We start from the raw sequence: 24,287 nt of genomic DNA, 5'->3' as shown, positions 1-24,287 counted from the left end.
CAATGCATGAAATATTATTTTAGATGCACACGACTTTATTCCATTTCAGCGCATTGTACAGCAAAACTAGGCCAACATAAAAACATCAGTATAATTAGTATGAGCTGACCGACTGGAAAAACCCTGTCCTACTTTGAAAAAAGTGGGCTCTACCTTTAGAGTGAAGGTAACAATAGACTGTTGACACTCTGGAAGCACCTCGCCCGTGGGTAGCTGGTGTATTCTTTGAGACACTCGAAAACGAAGCACTTACACCCTGGATAACTGGGCACTGCAGGGACCGCAGGATGCGAATGGCAGTGGACTGGACAGAATGCCTGTCCCACAAGCAGACATTGTATGAGGCCTGCAACAGAATCCTACAAGAGACTTGCAGCGGATCACTGCTAAGAGGGCCAACTGGTCTCCGCATGCAGGTGTTTTGTATAGAGGCACTGGCTTTTTTTAATTGCAATGATGTCAGCAGGCATTATTCCGGATGATGATCAGGGGCACAGAGAAGCAGGCCCAATCCTTCGAGCATATGTGGGCAGCAGAACCCAGTTACAAATACACCCTTGCCCTGCCTTGAAGCACTGAGGCTAGACGGGCACGCTGTGTCTTAGCACCCCAAACTGCAGGAGTGTATGTATTGGCCATCTTCCAGCGCGGAAAGCCAATTGGACTTGCACAATTTCCTACACTAGAGACGCTGATTGAAGAAATCCAGAACTTTGAGAGGTCCCCTAGGATCTACAATCATGCAGGGGGTTCATGCCGGATGCTGGATACATCTGTCCATCTCCACTGGCTCCCAGTAGATCCCAGGCTCTAATTGCCTGGTCTGTGAGTCCAGATTCCCCCTTGATAGGGTGTGGCACAGCCCAAGCTGGTTGTAAGAAACTATAACTTCTGGAAAGGGGTGGAGTTTGGGCAGGATTCTGATGTGAGTGTCCAAGGAGATACAAACGTGTGACTCCTGCCCTTCCATTGTGGTACTTGTCCCTTCTTACATTACATATACATGTACCTTGTGAGGTGAATCCCTCGAAACCAAAAGTGCCGAATTTGTTTTTACTCGAATGTATAGTTTTTTTTTATTTTATAGGGTTTAGTTTTGTTTAGTTAGAAAAAAAAAGATGTTTATAAAAAAAATGGGTGGTTGGGCGTGGTTCTCCCGATGAAAAAAAAAAAAAAAAACGTCGGTAATTTTTGTTTGACATATTGGTATGTTGAAATAATGACTGTCGAAAAAGTCTCTATAAACCAGTTTTGAAGCATCAAAGTGGGCTTCTGTGTGCTTTCCTTGTGGCCAAAATCGGTTTATGATGCCTTGGGTCGCGATGACCCATGTGACGAGTCGGCATTGAGATGGAGCTCTCTGTGGTTCGAGTCAGCATTCCGTGAGGCACAGTTCAACGGGTCCAACGGGTTCAGATTGGTATTCGAGTTGGTTCAAGATGATGTTATTGTTGGGTTGAGTCAGTACATAACACAATGGCTTCCAGCGGTTCGAGTCAATGTTTGAGGTGGGTCGAGGCGAGATCCTGTTGGATGAAAGAGGTGCTCGAAGATATGGCTAGTAGAAAGCTTCTGCAGTGGTGAGCCAGTGTTTGAGCTGAGGCGGTGAAGAGATCTACTTAATGCAGGCAAACAGTTCAAAAATGCAAGAGGGCCAAAAGCAGTGCTGTGTACTTCAAATGCGTCAAACAGGATTCCAGCTGCTCTTGTGCTTCTGTATACTGGTTACTGGGAGCCCCAAACCATGGTTCCCAGGACATGGAAAGTCATTTGGTTTGGCACTCCCACTCCAGGGAGCTTGGCTGGCACCTACAGTGGCTCCTTCACTTTCATGGAGGATCCTGGTTCCACTGCAGCTAGTAGAGGAACAGATTTTGGTACAAACGGCAGTCACTGCACTGTTCCCTGGGGAATGATAGAGGACATAGCTCTTCCCTTTGCCTTAGATGCCTTCTAACTTCACCTCACTGCCGGGGGACCTTGGGATGGACTGCTCTCACAATAGAGGACCTATGGACTCTTCCTGTCTCCTTGAAAGTCTAAAAGACTCAAGGAAAGAATGGGAGACACCTTCCTTATAAAGGTAAATTGTCCCTTGGGATTGGACAGAAGCAAGCCTGCTTCAAGGGGTCCAATCTCTGTACTGTAACAAGTGACCGTTGCCTGGGACATGGAGGCAGCTCCGTCGTGAACCACCAGGCTGCCATTTACACAGGGTCCTTTTCTTATATTTCTGTTGTTTTTTCTGTGAAATCATGCATGGTCCCACACATAAAAGCAGTTGTTAGCACAAGGATGTCAGGCCACTGTGCTAACAGCAATAACTTAGAGGGACGTTTTGGGTGTTAACAGCCAAATATCCTCATTAAGGAGCTGTGCTTAAGGTTGGACTGTAGGCTTAATTCCAGCTGAAATTAGCTACAAAATCTCCTGCAAAATGTAAGTAATTCAAATGTGTGTATGTGAGGAAATCGATCATCCTCACGGTGGGTGTGTGCTTGCCTGGGTGTTTTTTGAAATTGTAAATTAATTGAATGATGGTAGATCAAACTTCGGAAAATGTGTGGGGCTTATCCGAAAACATTTTCTTACGCTCACCACATGACATAGGTATAAACCTGTGTGACCCTGTATTCTGTGGGGGAAACAGCCTACATGCACAGTCCTGAGAATAGCCAGAAATGGTTTACACCACAACTAAGTTTTCTAAAGCAAGAAAAGAGAAAAGCAAACAGCAGAGAAGTGGAAAACACTAGAAAAGACTATCGTTCTGAAATCTTTAAGGCTAAGAAAGGGTTTTATGACACCAAAAAGTTATTTGCGATTGTTAAGTTACTAGAAAAACCTAAAGCCCAAACACAACATTTTATCCCGAAAGAATGCAGATTGTGAGGCAGTACAAAAAGCATTCTCAGATAAAGTACACAAAACCCAAAGATTAATTGCATAATGAATCTCAGAATCACAGTCAAACAATACTGCAGGTTGATCCTCTTTTCTCCGTTGTCCCTATTACAACAATCTTTATATTGAATATTTTAAAGAAATGCATCCTACCACATGTCAAACTGACATTTTACCTTCAAAAATTATTTTACAACATGCAGAGGTCTTTGCACCTTTTTTAACTCGTTTTTATAAACACTTCATTTTCAAATAATGAAGTACCGGACCTACTGAAAAATGTCACTGTTAAACCACTGCTAAAAAAATCATCCATTGACCCCACAGTATTTTCAAACTATAGACCAATTACGAATTCCCCTTTTTTATTAAAGATACTCAACAAGATTGTGGCTATCCAATTTCAGCAATATATTGAGAGATGTAATATTCTTCATCAACGTCAGTCTGGCTTCAGATCCGGCCATGGGACTGAGACTGCAATATTAGATCGCCAGACAGAAATGTTACATATAGTGGACGATAGTAAAGCCGGCTTGTTGATGCTTTTGGACCTTTCAGCAGCGTTCGACCTTGTCGACCACTCTAAATTGCTCTAATGGATCCAGGAAAGTGGGAACTGTTCCACTAACTCTGCTAAATGGTTCCAATCATTCCTAAGTAATAGGAAATTGGAAATTATCTGGCAAAATGCATCTTCTGAATCAGAGCTATTCACTTGCAGTGTGCCGCAAGGAGCATGTCTGTCGCCAGCACTTTTTAATGTATTTTGTAGATCCTTATGTGACCTTCTTGAGTCACTGGGACTATATTTTACAAATGATGCTGACGATACCCAACTCTTATTCAGATTAAGTGGAGATCATGAAAAGGACTCAGATCTGGTTATGTACACCTATCAAAAAATATACACCTGGATGATGGAGAATGGCCTCTGTTTAAATGGCCAAAAGACGGAACTCTGATCTTTGGCTCTCATACAGCAAGAAATAAACTTGGCGAGGCTTATAATAAGTGGTGTATAGATCAAAATTGTAATCCACACAGTTAATAGTGTCAAAACATTGGTGGTTGCCATTAAGCCAATGCTTAAAGCAGATACACAAGTCGCTAATGTAACAAGAAGTATTAATTATTATCACAGGCTCATTCACCAAATAAAACCATTTATTTCCATAACCAACTGTATCACACTGGTTAGAGCTTTGGTCTTATCAAGAATAGAATACTGCAATGTGTTATTGTGTGGAGCAAATAAGCATTCTATTAAAAATGTGCATATTTTGCAAAATGACGCCCTATGGATGGTAAGAGGTATTGCAAAACATGGGCACATTTCACAACATAGAAGTGTTCTACATTGGCTTCCCAATGAAGCCCGGATTGTGTACAAAATTAATGTTCTGACGCATAAATGTTTATTTGGGGATGCTCCTAGCTACCTCAAATCATGCATTTCCGTACAATTTTCAGTTAGAAATACTAGGTCCAGAAATACCATGTGCCAAATACCATGCGCCTGTAACGACCAAGAGCATAATGTGTGAAGGGGAAAGAAAGAATGTGGTTATAGTTTGGAATACATTTCCTAGTGATCTTAGGTGTGAGTGAAATCTATTGGCTTTTAGAAATGCTATGAAAACTAATATTGTTTGTTACCCTAGCACATCTTATCCCTTGCAGATTTTATTACCAAATTCAACCTCTGTTTCTCCGTACCTTGAAGCCTACGGGCTTTGGCGCATTACAAACGAACAAATACAAATACAAATATGCAAATGTGTCAACCTAAAGCCAGCTCCCAATCACCGTATCGATTGACAGTGAAATGTCATGTCTGGCCAGCGTGGTTAAAGTAGTCATCACCGCAGGAGGACCGCATTCAGAAGGTATGAGTATGTGATTTGCTAGTGCCCGAAAGTCTGGTCTCGCCACACCTTCAATGGAGACCTGCTGCTTTAATAAGGAACAACAGGGAGGTCCATTAACCAGATATACTCATCGATCCACAACAGACAGGAAGATGGACCACTGCTGTACTTTTACTGTTGCAAAGCACTTGGGTTATGACCTCACACGTTCAGAAGATTATTGGTGGGGAGCCAGGATTGCTTCATTAAGGTGGGCTTAGCCTACACCAATCCCTGTGATCATCTGGCTCTAAAAGAGGGCAGAACCCCTCCTTTGGCAGATCATCTGAAAACTTCACCAGAAGCAGAAGGAAGAACTCATCATTGGACCCTGGCTGAAGCTACAGTCTGCCTTACACCTTTTGCCAGTGAAGGAAGGCCAGGACCTTCAAAGAAGGAAGCAAGATCCCTCCCCTAAACATCTCCCAGGGAACAGATGGAGATACTGAATCCAGAGGACCCTCCAGCAGCTCCAGAACTGTTACCCAGCCAGCACACAGTGTGCCCCTCTAGACTCTGCAGCAAGCTTCCTAGGTAGGAAGTGCCAGAGAGTCCCTGAACCTGAAACCAAGGACAAAACAGCTGCCTGCAACACACTATTCAATTTTGGGCCATCTGCCTTAAAGGATGACATGAGCACAGTGAAGAATCTAGAAGTCCGCCTTAAGGGATATTTTTGAGCCAGTCAAGTCACTTTAGCAGCACCCGACTGCAAAGCTGCCGTCGCTTAAAAACCTCAGAGACTCCTCAACCAGTACTTCTGCACCGCCATTCAGCACTGAGACAACGATTCCTGACACCGAGCTGCAGAATAGGCCAGCCTGCACCCGTCCGTCAGCCTCACTCACCGAAATGGTTGCCGCCTGATACCTGCAGCTGTCTCCTATCTTGAACTCTGTTGCAGAAACAGCAAAGTGCCCTGCAACTGACTCGACCCTGTCGAGCACCAAGAACTCCTGCAAGCACAAGGTACATTGTGGTTCTGTCCCCCTGTCCTTCACCGAAGCCCCCTAGAGGCTTTTTTTTTAATTGCATTCATGCACATTGCTCCCTTTGTGCTGAAACCAAGTATCATTGAACTCTTGCGATTATTTACCATACCGACTAAACTCCTGTCAGTATCCAGAGTATATCTATTTTCCTTCTTTGAATCTGTTTCTCCTCTCCATTCCTTTAGAGGGTGGGTTGTATTTCGTAGTGTGCTAGAACTGTCTGTTACAATCATAAAGAAGATATTTTAATATAACCTTGACTGTACAGTCCCTTTTATCATTGGGTAATAAAAGTGCCTTAAGTGGCACTACAAAATGAGCCGGGGCTCATCAAGGGGGTGGGGCCTAACGGCGGGGGTCCTGCTGGCCCATTAGGCCACGCCCCCTGACGAGCCCCAGCTCAATTGGCTACTGGTACCACTGACAGGCAGCCTTTTGTAGCGATCAGCACCCTCTCCCCATGAGGAGAGGGTGCTGATCTCTGCATTTATATTCTATAGGCTTGCCTGGCAGGCGAAAGCGCCTCGCCTATTCAGCCTTAATGGTGGCTCTGCCCCTCGCCAGCTGGGGCGGGGCAGCGTCACCATTATGGCTGAAAGGGTGAGGCCGCTGGAAGCAGAGGCCGTTTTCATGAAGACTGAAACTCCCACGAATGCGTGGGAGCTTCAGTATTTAGAAAACAAGGCCTCTGCTTCCAGCGGCCTCACGTTTTCCCCATAATTGTGCTGCCGGCCCACGGGCATCTCTTGCTTAAAGGGATGCCTCGCAGGTGCAGCACCACCATTATGGCTGAAAGGCATTTTTACATGAAGCCTGAAGCTCTCCCACACGAGCGAGAGCTTCAGGCTATCGAAAAAAAGCCTTTTCATGTTGCCATGGGAGATTAGTGGGCCCTGCAGGGCCCCGCCTCAAAACAAGATTTTGGAGCCTTCCGGGGCTGGGACCCGGCAGGCCCCGGCCCACTTAAAGCCCTGGGTAATAATTGTATTTTCAAATGGTTGCAACTAACCAACGATCCACGACCCTTCGGAGATAAGCCTGCCATTCCGTTCATGTCACCAACATTGGACAAGGAGGTTTATAATTTGCTTGTATTTCCATTCTGTTCGGATCCCTTCTGGTGGACTAGAGGTGTGGGGCTGATTGATGGTTTGGAAACCGATATTCAACCCTGGACCACTAGTGCCCCGGACGTAGATTTGTCACAGTGTACCAGTCTGTTATCATAAATAGGGTCCACAATATCCAGATGTAGGCCATGACTTTTGCTCGCCTGTGGTACCCTCACTGCACATGCTGTGGTGGTGCACATACTTAACCACATACACCAGTAGAGACTAAGGGTCTCATGAGTATAGTGGCAGTGACAAAACATGTGTCATTTGAAATACCTCCTATTTTTAAAATATACCTTCATTATGAACTGGTTTGAAAAGGGATATTTCCTGCTTTATACACATAGGCAGAAATGCATGGGAACAATGGAACATTGTGTTCCCCAATCAGAAAATATCCCAATGCAATCCCAACTCAAAATGATGTCGAATTTGAAAGTAGTTTAATTTTTCACTTTCCTTTCCCACTTTTGCACTTTTTTACTTGCCTGCAAAGGGGTCTGGGGGAGGGGTCTCAACGACACAAGCTTCTAGGGAAGTGTGAGAACATCTCCCTAGCCCAAATGAAAGGTATTTTTTGGAAACTGCCTAAGCATACAAACTGCAGCATTTACACATTTAATAAGCCCTATCCAGCCATGCGTGGGGCACGAAAAGTGCAAATTAGACAAGACAACAGTCAGTGAACATGTTTTACTCAATGGTCGCCTGATTGCTTGTTAAAATGAAATGCGTGCCAGTGTGTAGGTACTGTTATTTCAACATTCCAACTGCTTGATACGAGCTTGAGAAATGTTAAGCAAGCATTTCTCTTGTGTATAGGGATATTACGGCCCTGATTGGAAGCGAAGAGCAGCGAGGAAAACAGAAATCTACTCACCGGGGTTCCTTGGTTTCAACACCCCACAGCATTGCAGGTGAGCGGCCGTATTTCCCTACATCAGAACAGGGAATACATTTACAGCTCATTCCTGGTTCACCAATCCCAGGGTCCAGGACCAAACCAAGACTCCCGGAAAGGAAACGCCTCCTCAAACTGGATGCTCTTCCTCTCCTGAAGCCTATATCTGCACCGTGCCCACCCTGGTTCAGGATGGAGAAGTCACAGACGTGATGCGTAACAATGTTGCTGTTTTTTGCTGTTTCCATTTCACTAAGAATGTGTTTCAACAGGAGTCTGCAACCTTTGGCTGTCCAGATGTTTCGCACTACAGCTACCACCAGCCCTAGCCAGCATAATCAACTGTGAGGACTCCACTGTTATTTATGGTGGATCGCAGATTGGGGGCAGGTTGGTGCTGCAGAATAGCTATGCATGATTTGTATGGCCTGTGGTCTCCTGCGGTGTGTGGTGCAGCTCCTTCTTCTTTAGCTTGGAGGTGCTGCCCCACCTCTGCCCTCGTTTTCGTAAACATCTGTTTCTCGGAGGAAGGGTGTGGAAGACTGCCGATGGGTTTAGGGGCCCAGCCTCCCATTGCTCCTAAGGACAGCTGACTTTCCGAATCAGGTACACACAGATACCCGGCTACCAGTGTGGAAGCACCACGCCCACACCTGCTGGTAATTCAAAATGATAAATAGCGGGCGGGTGGGCTCCACCCACTAGAAATTCCCCAAAGCCCACCCGTGCTGTAAATATGTTCTATTTTAGTTTGCTGGTATTATTTCTGGCACAGGGTCCCGTTAGAAATAGTACCTTTACTAATTCTATGACAGTGGTTCCACGACTCCGAGATATATGCCAACGGTTGGATGTAAAGCAAAATTCCCTGACAGTCCTTTACAATACATATTTGAATTAACTTTAAAGTTTGTCACCAAAGAGATGAACACATATACATTAACCTGTAGAGGAGGAGCCAAGTACCCCCACCTCAACTACCTCACCTATATTGCCTATATGTTGGGAGGCCAGATGTGAAAACTGTGCGGTATCAGTGAAAATAACAATACCTAGGAGAATCCTGGAGGCAAGGTTCCCATTAAGAAAACGGTACCTGCATACAAGAAAATATGATGGCCGTTTGAATGAAATCCCGAAAGAAGCAGAGCAAATGAATGGTCAAGGCGAATGGTGTCGTCACATAGAGCTGAGCTGACGTAAATAGAAGAGATGCAGAGACTAGAGAATGCAGATATTCTATAAAGCATCAAGAAAGTATCAAGGATAAGTGACATCTAGAGATCAAGGTGAAGAAGCTTATGCCATAAAATGGATGAAGATATCAAGTAAGTCTACACGTGTACAGATGCAAGAGAAACGCAAGCAGACAAAGTATTCTTGAGGCTAGCTTTATAATGATTAGATTGCGGCATGCGCCAATATATACATATATCCATAAAGAGTAAAGGATGGAGGTTTCCACTACATGTTATAGCAGAATTGGACTACAAAAAGAAAGGCCTCTTCCCAGCGTGTCACAGTAATAAAACACATGAATGAAAAGTGAATCTCGAAAAGGCGAGGCTGGATGAGCCAAGAATCCAAGCCAAGAAGCCAAGGTTTTATCAGGCTGGAGTGAGCTGACATTGGATACAAAATTGTGTGAAAGAACAAGTTCCTGTTCAGAAGGCATGAACAAAACAAGATGTCAGAGGTCAATAAAAAAATTGTATTTTAAAGACAGTGAAAGCTTAAAATCAGGGTCTTGAGTCACGTGGAAGGATGAAGTTGGACGAGCAAGATGCTTATACCTATACATGAAGGCAGAACGTGCCTTACTCCCTTGAATTCTCCAGAGCTAAGAACACTTCCAAGGACAAGTTCAAAGTCTTAATTGCCAACAGACCACTGAGGTGATGATGGAGTGATATGCTAATTGGTTGGAAGCTCTGTTTTAGACAAGCTCACCAGCACCTGGAGGTCCAATCTGCGTGCTGCTAGACGTAGGTGGAAAAGTACTGACCAAGGTTAGAGTGTCAACCAATTCTAGGGGACTGCATAATTAAGGGTCCTATAGTTTGTATAGCCAATGGGATGTGTGTATTTTGTGACGTTCACAGAGGCCATTTTGAAGGGAGGGCTTAGTTGTCTCACCTGATGTTAAGAAACCTATCACTTTTCTTCACTGTCCCATACCAGTATTGAACATATACTTAGATGTTCACTTAGAACCTACCACAGTTACCATTAGGTTTTCGTAGTTTGCCACGTAGGATGACGTTGGTAGTGAGGTAGGTCAACGTCAATGATGATGAGTTTTTGATGTATAAGCTCTGTTTTTTATGAAACCTGCTGAGTAAGAGGATAGAGAGAATTCGTTGGTGTTCGTTGTACTCCCTGTTTTAGATAATTGACAATAAAACGGTTATCCTTTTGCCAACTACCTGAGTTGTTTTGATTATTGATGTATGAATAAAATCTGCATCCCCATCCATCTCCAGGGTTATTGCTACTCATTTTTAAGGGCTTAGGTTATTCAGTTCAAACCATTTCTGGGTGTCAATAAATCAAAGAAGAAAGTGATGACGGGGAAGTGAAAGAACAAACATAAGGAAAAGAATACAAACTATCTATGAAAGAAAATCATCCAACCACCAACTGCAGTACAGCGTCTTATTAATACACTAGGGACACTGTTAGCAAGACAGGGAAAGAAAAGTGAGCTTTCCCGTTTAGCAGTATCCACTGAAAGCCCACGTTTTGAACCATTCAAGAATCATTGCTGCGGGCCTGTCCTTCCGGGTTCTCAGCAGCACGTGCTGTGTATTTGCTGGTACCAGGTCAGTATGTTTTGTCTGCTGATTGTTCAGCTTTGCATCTTCTACCTCAGTGACTATCAAAAGTACCATTAAGGGACATTTGTCCAAGGTGGTGACCAGGAACCACTCCATTAAGGCATGTACCTTAGACCAAAGTCTCTTTGATGGGGAACAGGGTCAAAACACATTTATCAAAGAACTCTCAGTCTTGTAAACCCACCAGCATCTGGGTAACATTGCACGCCTCATTGCATGCAACTGCTAGGGGGCGGGGAGAGGGAGAGCAATACGCACTGTACATAATCGTACTTGAAATGATCCTGGTGTTTGGGTATCTAGGGCCAAGGCACCAATGCCCATGCCCTATTCATAAAGGCATTAGAAAGACCAATTCACAGGCCCCGCTCCCCAGACAATATCAAGGCCAGTAACGGTTTGTCAGGGGGTTTTCTGTAATATTTCATAGGCCCGTGTGATGGTCTGCTTCCCTCCATATGGAGAAGATATAGGAGCCAGATCTGTAGCCCCCCTAGACCTGGCAAAAATATAATGTGTTGCTAAGGGTCTCTACACAGATCTTTTCTGGGCAGCCAAAGGTCAGTTCAAAAGTCTGGAAAGTAGTGAAACACATCTCGAATAAAGCACTGTGAGTGTTTTAGGACTCTTGCCATTTCAAGATGGCTGGCGGAAGAACCATTCCCCTGTTTTCAAAACACTGTTAATCCATGAAGGTGCAGCAGTGAGGTAACCCATCACGATGTTCTCCCGTTCCTGTATCTGATTTCACATGTTTCGAGAGTGCCCCAATGCTACGTTCTATTTTTGGAAAAGGTTTCCTGACCAAAGAAGTGAAGTGTTCCAACCAGGCAATGGAAAAGACCTGCATGTCTCACCCATGTACGCTTTTCATGCACTGAATGTAAAGGGCAATTGTACAAGTGCATAGCCTAAACCAGGGGTCCTCAACCTATGGCTCTTTGAATGTTTTGGACTACAAGGCCCATGATTCCTCAGCATTGATTACTTACACTGACTAATGCTGATGAGAGCTGTAATCTAAAACATCTGGAGAGCCAAAGGTTGCAGACCCCTGACCTCAACTCAGAGCTTCACGTTTGGTAGCCCAAGAGCCTCTTAACAAGGTTTTTGACTTAATCTTGAGCTTGCCTCTGGGATGGAGACATGAGAAGAGCATACCAGTCACCCTCATGAATTAGGCAGATGGGATTGTGAGGAGAAGCATCCCAAGCATATATAACATCCGGTGAAGCAAGAACATTTTAAAAAGAGATGCCCTACCCATTAATGACAGTGACAACAGGATTTTGGTATTGCATATCTCTCTCTAGAGTGGACTTTATCCCTCACACATCATGCAGCCCATTTGTGAGAGTGACCGGTGTAGGTTGTCCCCCTGGAATATCATAATGTCTTTAACCTGCAATGGTGGACGTGGCAGATAGTCCAACGGGAGGCCACTCGGATTAAAAGGGAGAAGATCTGTCTTTCCTTAGTTAATCTTATGGCATGAGGTGTTGCCAAACTGTGCCACCGTGCCTACATCGAGAGGCAAGTCATTGACTGGATCAGCTAATGCATAAAGGACTCCATCCACATACAAGAGAAGCTTGCTCCCCACATTGACCCGGAGCAGCTTTTTAATGTTAGGGACTTTATTTTTTTTGCAGACCGACGGCTCTAGAGCAAGATCGGAGAGCAGAGGTGAAAGGGGGCATGCCGGAACAGGGCATCTTTCAATGGTGAATGAGTTGATCTGTCAGCCACACCAAGAGGGCCACCACTGGAGTATCATATAAAGACTTAATCCATTGCAAATAGTTGTTTGCTGAAAAACTAATTTCAATATGGTACTCCTAAAATAGGGCCACTCCACCCTATCAAGGTCGTTGTGGTCATTAATATAAAAATTAAGGCCTCATGTTCCTTTGCTTCTTCCATAATGTGCCAGGCATCTCTTGGCTTATGCGGATGACCTTGCAGCAAGAACACCCACCTGATCCATGTGAACCAGCTAAGAAATCTGTGCTTGGGTTCAATCCGCTATGATCCTTTTGAGAGTATTTTCATATTCATGCTCTAGATGGATGGGAGTGATAACTACCAAACTCCTGTGGTTCTTTTCCCTGGATTAGGGATAAGGATTATTGTGGCAGATTTCATTGAGTCAGGGAATCGATCTTGTTCCATGCAATAAGTGTAATATAGGGAGGAATGGGATTGCAATGTGGAGGAGACGCTGGGGGGTTGGTGGCGATGGTTGGCAGTCAAAGATTTCTGGATCTTTATGGTAGCAAGGGGACGTATGAGTGGGACATGGGAGGGATCGCTCTAATCATTTCAGGGGTTCAGTTCTCCCTGAAATAAGACTCTGGATAAACATTGGCCAAACAACAGTCTCAGTTAATAGGCTCACATTGTATTTTAGGAGGCACAGATGATGGTTATCTGCTGCATGAGGGTGGGACAGACTGCAGGTTGCAGCAGTAGCGGCTGCTATCATGGGGCAGCCTGGCGCCGCCCCCCCAGAAAAAAAGAGAGAAGCTAAAAGAGATTCAATCAGAGAGCTTGTCTGATTGGATCTCTTTTAGCTTAAAAGATGCAGCATTTCCTTTGCCAACAGCGCGGGGGCGCTGTGGCAAGGAAACAATAGCGTATAGGCCGGCCCGGCAGCGGGGCGCGTCCCAATTTAGTATGTTTATTTCTATAGTAGAGTGCGTGGAGCTCGTAGCTCCACGCACTCTACGTAGCCCCTTTAATTAGAAGCCTGGCGGGGCGCTTCATGGGTGGCCCCGCCAGTATGAAATGTGCGCAAACAACGCACTTGTTCCCTTCCCTGCCATGGATACAGTAATGTCATTGGCTGGCAAACATCCAATGACATTACTGTATCTAGGTGGCGCAGTGTGTGTGAGTGCGCCTGTGCCGCCTTCACACCCTGCCTGTTGACTGTTTCTCTTTCTTTCAGCCAGCGATGAGTCAATATCAAGAACACACGACTCGTCAGTGCAGACCAGCGGCGCCGCGGTAAGTAAGTACCCATTCCCATTGTTTCTTCTTCTCTGGGCCCGGGGACTGGGAGTGTTACTTACACTCCCCTCCCCAGGCCCAAACTGTAGTCCACCACAGCCCAGGCCCAAGGCCAGAGCCCAGTCACCACTGAACGACGTGTAGGCCAAGGCCTACACGTCGTTCAGTGTTGCTGCCGAGCTGACTGCCATCAACTTGGGGCGAGCCTTGGTGGCAGCGGACCGCCTGGGCCTAGCCTACTTTTGTTTACCCCTGGTCCGTGCCTGGCCCAAGGGCCTTGCCTTGAGCCACGCCGGACCGGTACGCAAGGCCCATGGCAGGCAGGCGTGCGCTGCTGCTGCCCATACTGGCAGCCGCGGCCCGCGACCACTCCCGGGCCCGGCGCATCTGCTAATTGTGCCGTTTTATGTTTTTGCCATTTTTTGTCGAAAAATGCCCAAAATACAAAACGGCATAATTAGCAGATGCGCCGCCTGCCACAGGCTGGAGCCTGGTTTGCTGACTGATGCAGCGTTTCTTTTAGCCGGTTTTTGTGTCTGTTTCATTTGGACCTCATGCCTTGAAACACTTGTGTATAGGCGCGTTATAATCATATCATAACTACTTGTTTGCCTACTGTCTAGATTTTGGTCTTTAATGGAGGATACTGTTTCCAAATCTTTTTCCCCATAGTGTGCACGCAGCTAAAAGCATCTCTTGGACATATGGGTATAAGAAACATGTTTGCATAGGAGGTGTAATGAAAAGCGCTGCTTATGTTTGGGAGTTCTGGGCACCGTTTGTTTCAGCTCTGCTTAGTGCCGTCTGGGCACTGTTTGTTTCAGCTCCAGCTGTGCATGCTGCCAGTGCCGAGCAAAACATATCCGGTGCTTGATGCTGAGTGAGGGGGCCACGTCATGCCTTATCTATCACACTCTGCTAGTGCCACCGTGCCAGCATCGCATCACGTTATCGCCGACTTATAGCTTAGGGCACCAGTGAAAATCTGTGGAAAAAGAGACCATACATCCTGGGGTGGGTCTGTTTGATCCTGTGCGAGGAAACATTTGTGTTAGAATATCGAGGTCGATGAGGCAGTATCCGACATTTCTACACGCAGCTGGATTTTGAAAAACGATCCTATGTATGTATGATGGTAAGCAGGCTCGCGTGCGGGGCTGTGTGATATTCGACCTGCTGAAGACACGGGTACTACTAAGTGGAGGAACTGAGGCATTCTGGCAATATCTGTGAGGTGGCCTTGGTAACAAGAGCAATGCAGATGTTTCACGTGATGTAAAGTGGACAACGGGCCAATTGTCTTTGACGTGGATAGCCTGGACATGTGTGAGTCTGGGGAATTCTTTTCGAGCGCACCAGTTTGTTTTGTAGATCCTGTGTGGTGCAACAGAACCTTATAACAATGGCAAACGTTACAATTCGTGCTTCCGTGTGGTTGTGAATTTGGTGGGGGAGAACCCAATATTGGATACCAGTGCTGGGGTATTGGAGGAGATAGAAGTCTGGGAGAGAAGGAATGGGAGGGGCCATCATGCAGCTGAAGACTTTTGGGACGGTGCAGGGAGCTCAGAGTTGCTCCATGGTTGTAAAGCTGCTGCAAGTCAAGAGTTTGACAGGATAGCTCAGTGGCAAGGTTCCTGCCTTGGAAGCAAGAAGACACAAAGCCACACAGGTTCGATCCCCGGGTCCGCTGTTTCTCCACCCTGAAGCAAATTAAAACATTCTTGAGAAACACGATGACTGAGGATCATCTGAATGCTTTGGCCATGCTGTCCATGGAAAAACAACTAATTCAAGAGATCCCTGACTTCAATACACGGACTATTGATAAATTGGCCTCTCTGAAAAATAGACGCGCACAATTTGTGTACAAACTTTCAAAATGATTGACCAATGAATGTTTTGTTACAAACAAGCTATTTGCAGTTGTTTTGTGGGTTACCTTGAATTCTTTGTTTCAATGGCCTTATATATGTTAGGATTTTGTGTAAGGTTGCAGTGATCTATTTGACAGAACAGTGAGAAATGTGAAGTATGTTTTAATGTTATGGTTGTTGGTTGATAATAAAGCACTCAACATAATAAACTTAGTAAACTATTTCTGTTGCATTTTTCTCCATGCAATATGTATGTGCTATTTCTGAGACCTGTGCATTCCACATGTTGCAACTTTGAGCAACTGAAGCAATGGCAACTCAGCGAGGCAGACAGCCATTAGAGGTAGGACAAATATGTTGCATTAATTAAGTGGTTAAAAACTAAAGTAATATTTTAGCTTAGTTTCCCCCTTTCAGAAAATTCCTAAAATCCCACCTTAGTAAGAGGATGAACGCATGTGAATGCCAGTAACAGCATGACAAACATATGTTTCCATCATTACTGACTATATAATGAATTTCTTTATGCATACACCATAGTACCAGCTATTCTCAATACAAGCTGCTGTAATATAGACCATCACACTTGCACACGTAAGAATAGTGTACCACCATTAATATGTAAAACCGAATGCTTTTTTCATGTTTCTGTGGGTTTTTTGACAGTAAATTGCACATTTTGTAGGCCATTTTTCCAAATATTTCGCGGGGGTGAACCCCCTCGCAACCCCCTTGGGGGGGTGGGCTCTCGCGCTGGGCGCACTCGCTAGTATATTGGCCCTGGGAAATTTACGCCCCACCAGCTTTCAAACTCACCAGCCGCCACTGGGTTGCAGGCTCTTTTGCCATCACCAATAAGTCCTTGTGGCTGAAGTCTTATGGCTAGAGAAAATAAACATTCAGCATCTTAATGTCAGGGCCCCTTAAAAATGCTAAACCCCAGAAAACAACACACACAGTACCATACCACCCATTTCACAATCTTGTATGGCATAGGCAAGTGACAGGGGACTTATCAGCTGACACTGTGCTGTGAAAGGGAAAGAGGGGGGCATGCCTTGCAGCAGAGCCATTAAGAGAAGGGGAGCTATATCTTAATAAAATAGATTTGGGAGGACAGGTTGCTCTACAAATGGATTAGTGTATAAAAATACTTGTGTTTATATATATTTTTTTTGTATTGGGTTTTTATAATGCGCCTATACGCAATGTGTTTCAAGGCGCAAGACGTCTGGCTGCAGTCAATTAAAAAACAGCCTTGAACATGTGTTCACACCAAACTGACCAGAAACGCTCTGGTCAGTTTGGTGTGAACTACCGGGGAGGGCTCAAGGTGTGTACCCAGCTAAGGGAGTGGTGGGTTCATTGAAAAAAGGCAGCCTCTGAGGGAGGGAGCGATGATGGGGGTAGGACGCCATTTTGTTTACACTCATAGATGGCGTTTAGTGGTCACCAGAGGGATCATCTGCTAACCTTGGCTTTCTCCTTGGATACCTTGAAATTCACCTGCTACGCTTGGGCGCAGAGATAGTGCCGGAAGCAGTAGTAACAAGCCCAGTGCATTACACACTCAGCCTTCTGAGCTCTTCACTACGAAACACAATAAGTACATGAATTTCATCAACAAGCCACAATCCTTTTACTTTTGTTTGTGAATGCACTGCATGACTGCTTCCAATATTAATACATATATGCACGTGTGATTATATATATTGCACTGCGCAATGAAGAAGCTAAGATTAGATTAGCAAATTCATATTTTGTTGCCAGCTAAAATAAATGCAGCACATTAAAACAGAGAATCTTTAATGCTCTGTCAATTATATTATGTGATAATCTTCCTCCTTGGCTGTGCATCTATGTATATGCTTGTACTGTATATTCCTGTTGTATTATGCTTCATAAATCAGCGCACCACTTGCCATGTGGGGGAACGCAGCTATCTTTGCACATAATGACACAATCTAGTATGCAGTTGTTGCGGTGAAGCTGCACGTGGCATACGATCATAGCACCTGAGCCTGTAAAGATGTACTGTTTAAAAGAGGACATTAACTGACTAATGTGCCACTTTCTAGCATAAGGTGGCATTATGTGGGTGTTTGAAACTGTACAGGTCTTAGAACAGCAACATCAGGACATGTAAAGCTGTACATCAATCACCTGAGGGCTGTAGCTGGATTATGATGCTATGTCTGGCATAGAAAGACAGTATTTGAGATTTTGAGGTTGCACTTGGCACAGGACAGCAGTGCATGGACATCATAAGTTGTACCAGACATGTGGGCTTAGTAATAGCCAACATTTCCATTTGAAGCTGCACTTCCTATATGATGGCAGCACGTGGGCATACGAATATATATATATATAAATTCAGTTGTTAAAGGGACGTTATGGTTAAGTTGCGCTACTAAAAACCTATGAAATTCAGTGAAAAAACTTTGTTAAAGGGACGTTATGGTTCAAAGTAAAACCGAAAAACCCCTGAAATTCGGCAGTTATGGTAAGATAAGCAATCATAACTCGCGCCGCCACCGTGCACTGCTAACACTAACACCCAGGACATCAAAGATGACATCACAAATGTCAATGATGACATCACTGTGCCCCATTTCCCCTTCGAAGTTGGCACTGAAAAGAGCCATTTTTTTTTTTACAGACGCTTGACAGACACCTGTTATTTTGTATATTTTTTCTTGTTTTTTTTCTTACTTTACTCCTAAAATCTTTACATAACCTTCTCCAGAGCAACCCTTACATTCCAAAATAGAAAGGCATTGTCACGTGGGTATGTTTGAAAGCCAACAACTGTACCCAGTGCTCCATTAACTAGTCCTTGGTCCAAGTCAAGGTTACATTTAAGCATTACTCTGCAATTTAAGGATAATTTTAACATCTTTTCTAAGCCTGCTGTGTTTGAGATTGATTTTTCTAAATTATTTAGTCTTGTTGTGGCTTGGTCACACATGGGTAGTGTCATACCATGTACATCTAGTTTGTCTGTGGCGCTAATGTCCATTATTGGTTGCATTTCTTTACTTAACATTATTTCATTGAATTTGAGACAGCTTGCAAGAGTTGGCATTAAGGCCATACAATTGACATTTTTGTGGGCTAATTGTTCCATAACATCTGTAGCACATGCATTATCGCCATAAAGTGCATTAATGTGCCAGGTTTTCAATGTTGCTTCTGCTTCTTTAGAAAGTATACCAACTCTCAAACTTTTTAAAATGTTGGCATAAGTGAGATCTGCAGATTGGCGCATGTTTTCTGTTAATTCTCTGTATTGGAAATGTTGCCAAAGGTTGACATTTCCAATGCTGCCAACAGTTTTACGGCAGAGTTTGTGCCCTAATGTTTTAAAAATAGGTTCACCTTTTACTGGTGTTAATTGAAGCAGATCTCCAAAAACAATAATGTGTTTTCCTGCAAAGAGCTCTTCATAGTCTGCTTTGAGTACTTCTTGTAATCTGAGGTGAATCAAAGCTAACATCAGGTTGGAGACCATGCTCACTTCATCTATTAGTAGCATTTTCATTTGTTTCAATACTCTGCGTAATTCCATTGCAGCTTCTGCAGAAAGTTTTTAATAGTCTAATTTGTTCTGGTGTTCTACTGGTAATAGTAGTAATCAGTGTAATGTAACACCACCTATGTTGTAGGCAGCTAAACCTGTGGGGGCAGTGACAACAGCTGACAGTTTGTTGTTTGTCAATTGTTGAAGGAACTTACTAATGATTTTGATTAGGAATGTTTTGCCAGAACCAGCTTCACCACTGACGTACAGTAGTATAGGTTTATAATTATGGCAGGAACATTCTTTATTTTCATGTTTTACACCATGTGCAATTTGTTTTGTTACTTCTTGAAAAATGCTACTTTGCTCATTGTTTAGTTTTGATTGTAGTATAGTTAAGTCTTCCTTATCTTCATACTGACACATGGTGTTTTCTACTTCTATCATAGCTAATTCTGCCTCATTTGTTATTAGTGGTTCTCCCAGTGGTTCTTGGCTTCCTGTTACAGAAGGTTGACTACTTATCCTTAACTAGTTGGGCTTGGAGTTCTTCTTCATGTTGCTGTTCATTGTGCAACATTGTTTTGTACTGTGTAAAGTTTACATCAGTTATAGTGCTTTCATTTGCTTTGAAAGCATCCTCATATGAGTCATAGTTATCTAGTAATTGTTCTTCTTTTCTCCATGGTTTGAAGAGTTGTAGCAGGGACATGTAATATACTTCTTTATGTTGAGGAGTCTTCAATGACAATTTGATATGATTAATTCAATTTGGTTTAGTGAGTTTAACTAAGCTGCCTTCACAGTCTGTCACTCTATATTTACCTTTTTTTTCATCAGGTTTCATATTATTTTTGTATGTGTAGTTTTGGGCTATTTGGTATAGACACATGTTTTCCAAAGTATTACTTCTGTTTGGGTAGTATGTGTCCAATACATTTTTTTTTAAAATGTCTTGGCTGTTGGGATCATGTTTGGCTATTGTTTCTATATCTTCATATGATTTTAGAACTCTTTTTCTAGATTTAGCTGGACCAAGAGTTAGCCATACTATATTTTCAGATTTACCATACAATGAAGTACCAGTTAAACGATCAGCTGCTTCATAAGATCCACATTCTCTATGGGTGAGCATTTTTATGCCCAAGCTGTATAATTTCTGAGATACTGTTTTATCTGATGACAGGTCATTCCAGAGGTCTTGGAGCTCTGTCTTTTCTGTTTTAGTTAAGTATGCTGTGACATATCAGTAGAATTGTCTGCAATGTACTGCACATCTATGTTTGCATTCCATAAGTGGGCAATGATTGCATTATAATCATTGATATATTTTTCTTCTTCTTTTCTTTTTATGTATTATGTATTTTTAGGTGACTTATCTTTAACACTATGTCTAACTGAAGACATGAGGTTGTTTACTTGACCTGTATTTGTAACTGGTCTAGGGAAACCAAATCGGCATTTGGTGTAGTATTTGCCTTTGTTTTTGTATTTGCGACGACAATATTTTCCACATTTGTGTCTTTGAAATTGTAAAATTTGTGCACGAAGATCACTATTTGTGGCTTCTGATGGAATTTCACAAGTGACATATTTTTCAATAAACTGTAAAACAGTGGCATCACTGTCTTGACCAAATTTAGGAGCATCTTTAATCCATAAAAGCATGTGGATATGTGGTGCTCATCTGGCTTGGTATTCTTTTCTCCAAAAGAAGTGTTGCACTTCTCCAAGGGGAGGAACAGTTTTATTACAAATAAAATGTAGCATAGCAATGAAGCGATGGTGAAAATATCTTGAAACATTAACAGGATCCAAAGAACAAAGTTCTCCAGGTGTTAGAATATACTGTTTGTGTCTTTGAAATTGTAAAATTTGTGCACGAAGATCACTATTTGTGGCTTCTGATGGAATTTCACAAGTGACATATTTTTCAATAAACTGTAAAACAGTGGCATCACTGTCTTGACCAAATTTAGGAGCATCTTTAATCCATAAAAGCATGTGGATATGTGGTGCTCCTCTGGCTTGGCATTCTTTTCTCCAAAAGAAGTGTTGCACTTCTCCAAGGGGAGGAACAGTTTTATTACAAATAAAATGTAGCATAGCAATGAAGCGATGGTGAAAATATCTTGAAACATTAACAGGATCCAAAGAACAAAGTTCTCCAGGTGTTAGAATATACTGTTTGTGTTAGAATATGTATTCCACATTTTATCTAAATCTGGGATCTTCAGAATACATCCGTAATGAGCGGTATTCTGAAGCTGATATTTGAATAGGTCTATCATCATACCTTCCTCCTTTGCCAGTAGGAAAGAGTAGAGGAAAAACACGTGCTTCTATACTTTTTTCCCATATACTGATTGGCGATCCTTTTGTTTGACGCATTTGGTAAGTTTCTAGTACATCTTGTACGGTGTCATTACAGTGCAAAGGATGAATTGTATAATGGTCTAAAGTATTTGATATTGTAGCAGGATCTAATAGCTCAAATTGACCAGCTTCTTGTGTTTCTTGAATTATTTCAGTTGTATCTTTCAAGTTTCCTTCAATATTAATTTCTTTGTAATATTCATTATTCTCTTTAAGATATTGGAAGGCTTGTCTAACTTTATATAAATCTACCAGCTGTTGCCATATTTTTTTGTCTTTTGTGGGTACTCCATTTACTAATATAATTAAAGATTGCTGCATTGGACGTTGCACTCCTAGAGTATGCACATTTTCTTTTAGATTTAATGGTAAATAAACTACTTTTCCACGAATGCCTTTTACCAATTCAGAGGGAGGTAATTTTGCTGTTTTTGGTTGAAGGCGTATTATTGCTTGAAATGGGTGTACTGTTTGAATTATGATGCTCTCGTATAAATTAAGTTGTTGTAGAGGTTTTGGTACTGGGTATAATTCCAAATTATTTGTGATAGAACGTGAAGGAGTTTGGTTGTTGTCAAGTTTTGTAGTGCAATAACTGCAAAGTATTAAGGGCTCAGTTATTTCATATTTGATTTCTGCAAGAAGGTAGAGAGCTAATTCAAACCATTTAGAATCTTCATTGTCTTCTATTTTGTATGATAGGTCCACAGTTTTTGTGTTACTTTTATAAAAAATTCTACGGCAACATACACATACATGGTTTGGTACTTCAGCTGATGTACTTTTAAATTTTAGTATTTCTTTTTTGTATGTGTTTAGCAAAAGGTTGCCATGTGTAGAATTGTTGCTTAATTGGTTTAAAGCTATTTCATTCTGTAAATGGCTTTCACTTCCAAAATATGTTTTCTGGATATAGTGAATTTCTTCAAGTAGGTCTTTTGCTGTACCATGTAGAAGGATGTTATTTAACTTTGCTAGTGCTAAAGCAGGACTTTTAGCATGGTACAGTTTATAGACTAGATTTCTTATAGTTGAATGATGTGTTGATATCCTTTTGATATCATGGAAAGTGGTTTTACAAGTAGGTCCTGTAATGCAGGCCAATGAATGTCCTTGTAGTCCTGTGTACTTGCGCACTAGACAGGTATCTATATTTTGCAGTAATTTAATTTTGATTTTGTCTTTGCTTTTTACATATTTATTGAGGAATTGGTGTAAAGATTTGAAACATTGTTTGGGAATGTTACACATTGACGTGCATGGCCATTTGTACAGTAGACATTCTGATTCAGTTGAATTGAGGGGTAATTCTAAGTTTTCAGGGCATATTTTTGTAAGGAGTACTTCTTGTTCCATTATGGTATTATTCACTTTTTGATAACCTCGACCACTGCTATTTATGGCAATTGTATTTGTTTGCTTTTGTTTGTACGCTTCTTCATTAAAATATGGTTCTGTGCTCGTAGTGTGATTCCATTCACCTCCGCAGATACTTAAGAAGTTCTTTCTGTTGACATTTTGCTTATTGAGAAGTCTTTTTTGTAATTTAGTTATTAGTTTTGTTAGTGGTTTCATTTTGTTTAACAGTAAAATAAACACATTTCTTTTGAGAAGAATTGCACTGTCCATCAATGCTTCTAAGATTAATTTCCTACGATAGGTTTTAAGCTTTGAACCTGATTTCTCTCCTGTTTTTATAAGATTTTGAAGAACTTTGTGACGATATATTTTGGCTAAAATACTTTTCTTGGTGTGCTTACTTTGCACTATATTAAAATTTGAAGAAGTAGTTTTATCTTTACTGATAGCTGATTTTCTGTTAATTGTTTTTTGGTTTGTTTTACATTTTGATAGAGGAAGCGAAGTTGTTGTACTTGAAACTTCTTGTGTTTCACTAAATGTATTAGCTGTTTTGTTTCAACTTTTTTTTACAAATTCTGCTAGAGATGGATGCTTATGTTGGACACCTTTATTTTCATTTGCTCTACTTTTGCGTTGCTTTCTACGGACTTGTCTTTTGGTAGGCATTCTTTAGGGTCTGTTGAAAAAAATAAAGAAGATATGGGTTGGGGTGTTCTGGAATGTATGTGTGCTGTGTGCATGAGTGTTTGAGTAAGATGATAAAGATGTATGTAATGGTGTGTGATTGTGCATTGGGAACTAAAACTAGTAGGGATAGGTATTCTTGAATTTATGTGTTACTAAACTGGGGTTCAGATGACAAAAAATAAAGTAAGCTAGTGGTGTGGAAAAGTACAAATAGTAAATCTAATGTATACAATTAAAACAGTTGTTTGTTCTATAACATGAAAATTGTAGTGGTTCAGTTGGCTAATTTGTGTGTCCAAAAATAGAAATTTGTGGGCCATTCTGGCTGTAAATCGCTGTTTAAGACATGGACATTTTTGGACAAAATGGTACAAAATCTCTATTTTAAGAAACCAAAATAGCTCGTATTAATGTTATAGTATATTTGATTAATAATACAAATATTATGGTGATATTTTACTTACTTTTTTTTAAATTAACAGGTAACTTCTTAGTTTTTCTTTCTCCTTCGAATTCGGCTGCTTCTTTTCAGGAAACTGGTCTTCACTGCAATTGTAAAAGCTTCAAATTAGTAACTATATATACTGTATATAGCACTGTTTTTAATTTAGATATTGATTTTTTTAATTGAAATCCTCAGTGCCTTCTGTAAAACCATTAAACTAATTTATTTACATAAGATACATTGCATCAGTTCAGTACATATGATATGTTCTTAATGAACAAATTGTATTGAATGACTAACTGTAGCAAAAAAAAAATATCTTTACTATGTCTTGTGAAATTTATAATAT

The sequence above is a fragment of the Ambystoma mexicanum genome, chromosome 2p (assembly GCF_040938575.1).
Source record: "Ambystoma mexicanum isolate Mex_15411 chromosome 2p, UKY_AmexF1_1, whole genome shotgun sequence".
NCBI classification, from domain to species: Eukaryota; Metazoa; Chordata; class Amphibia; order Caudata; family Ambystomatidae; genus Ambystoma; species Ambystoma mexicanum.
Note: the sequence above shows the minus strand (reverse complement) of the source record.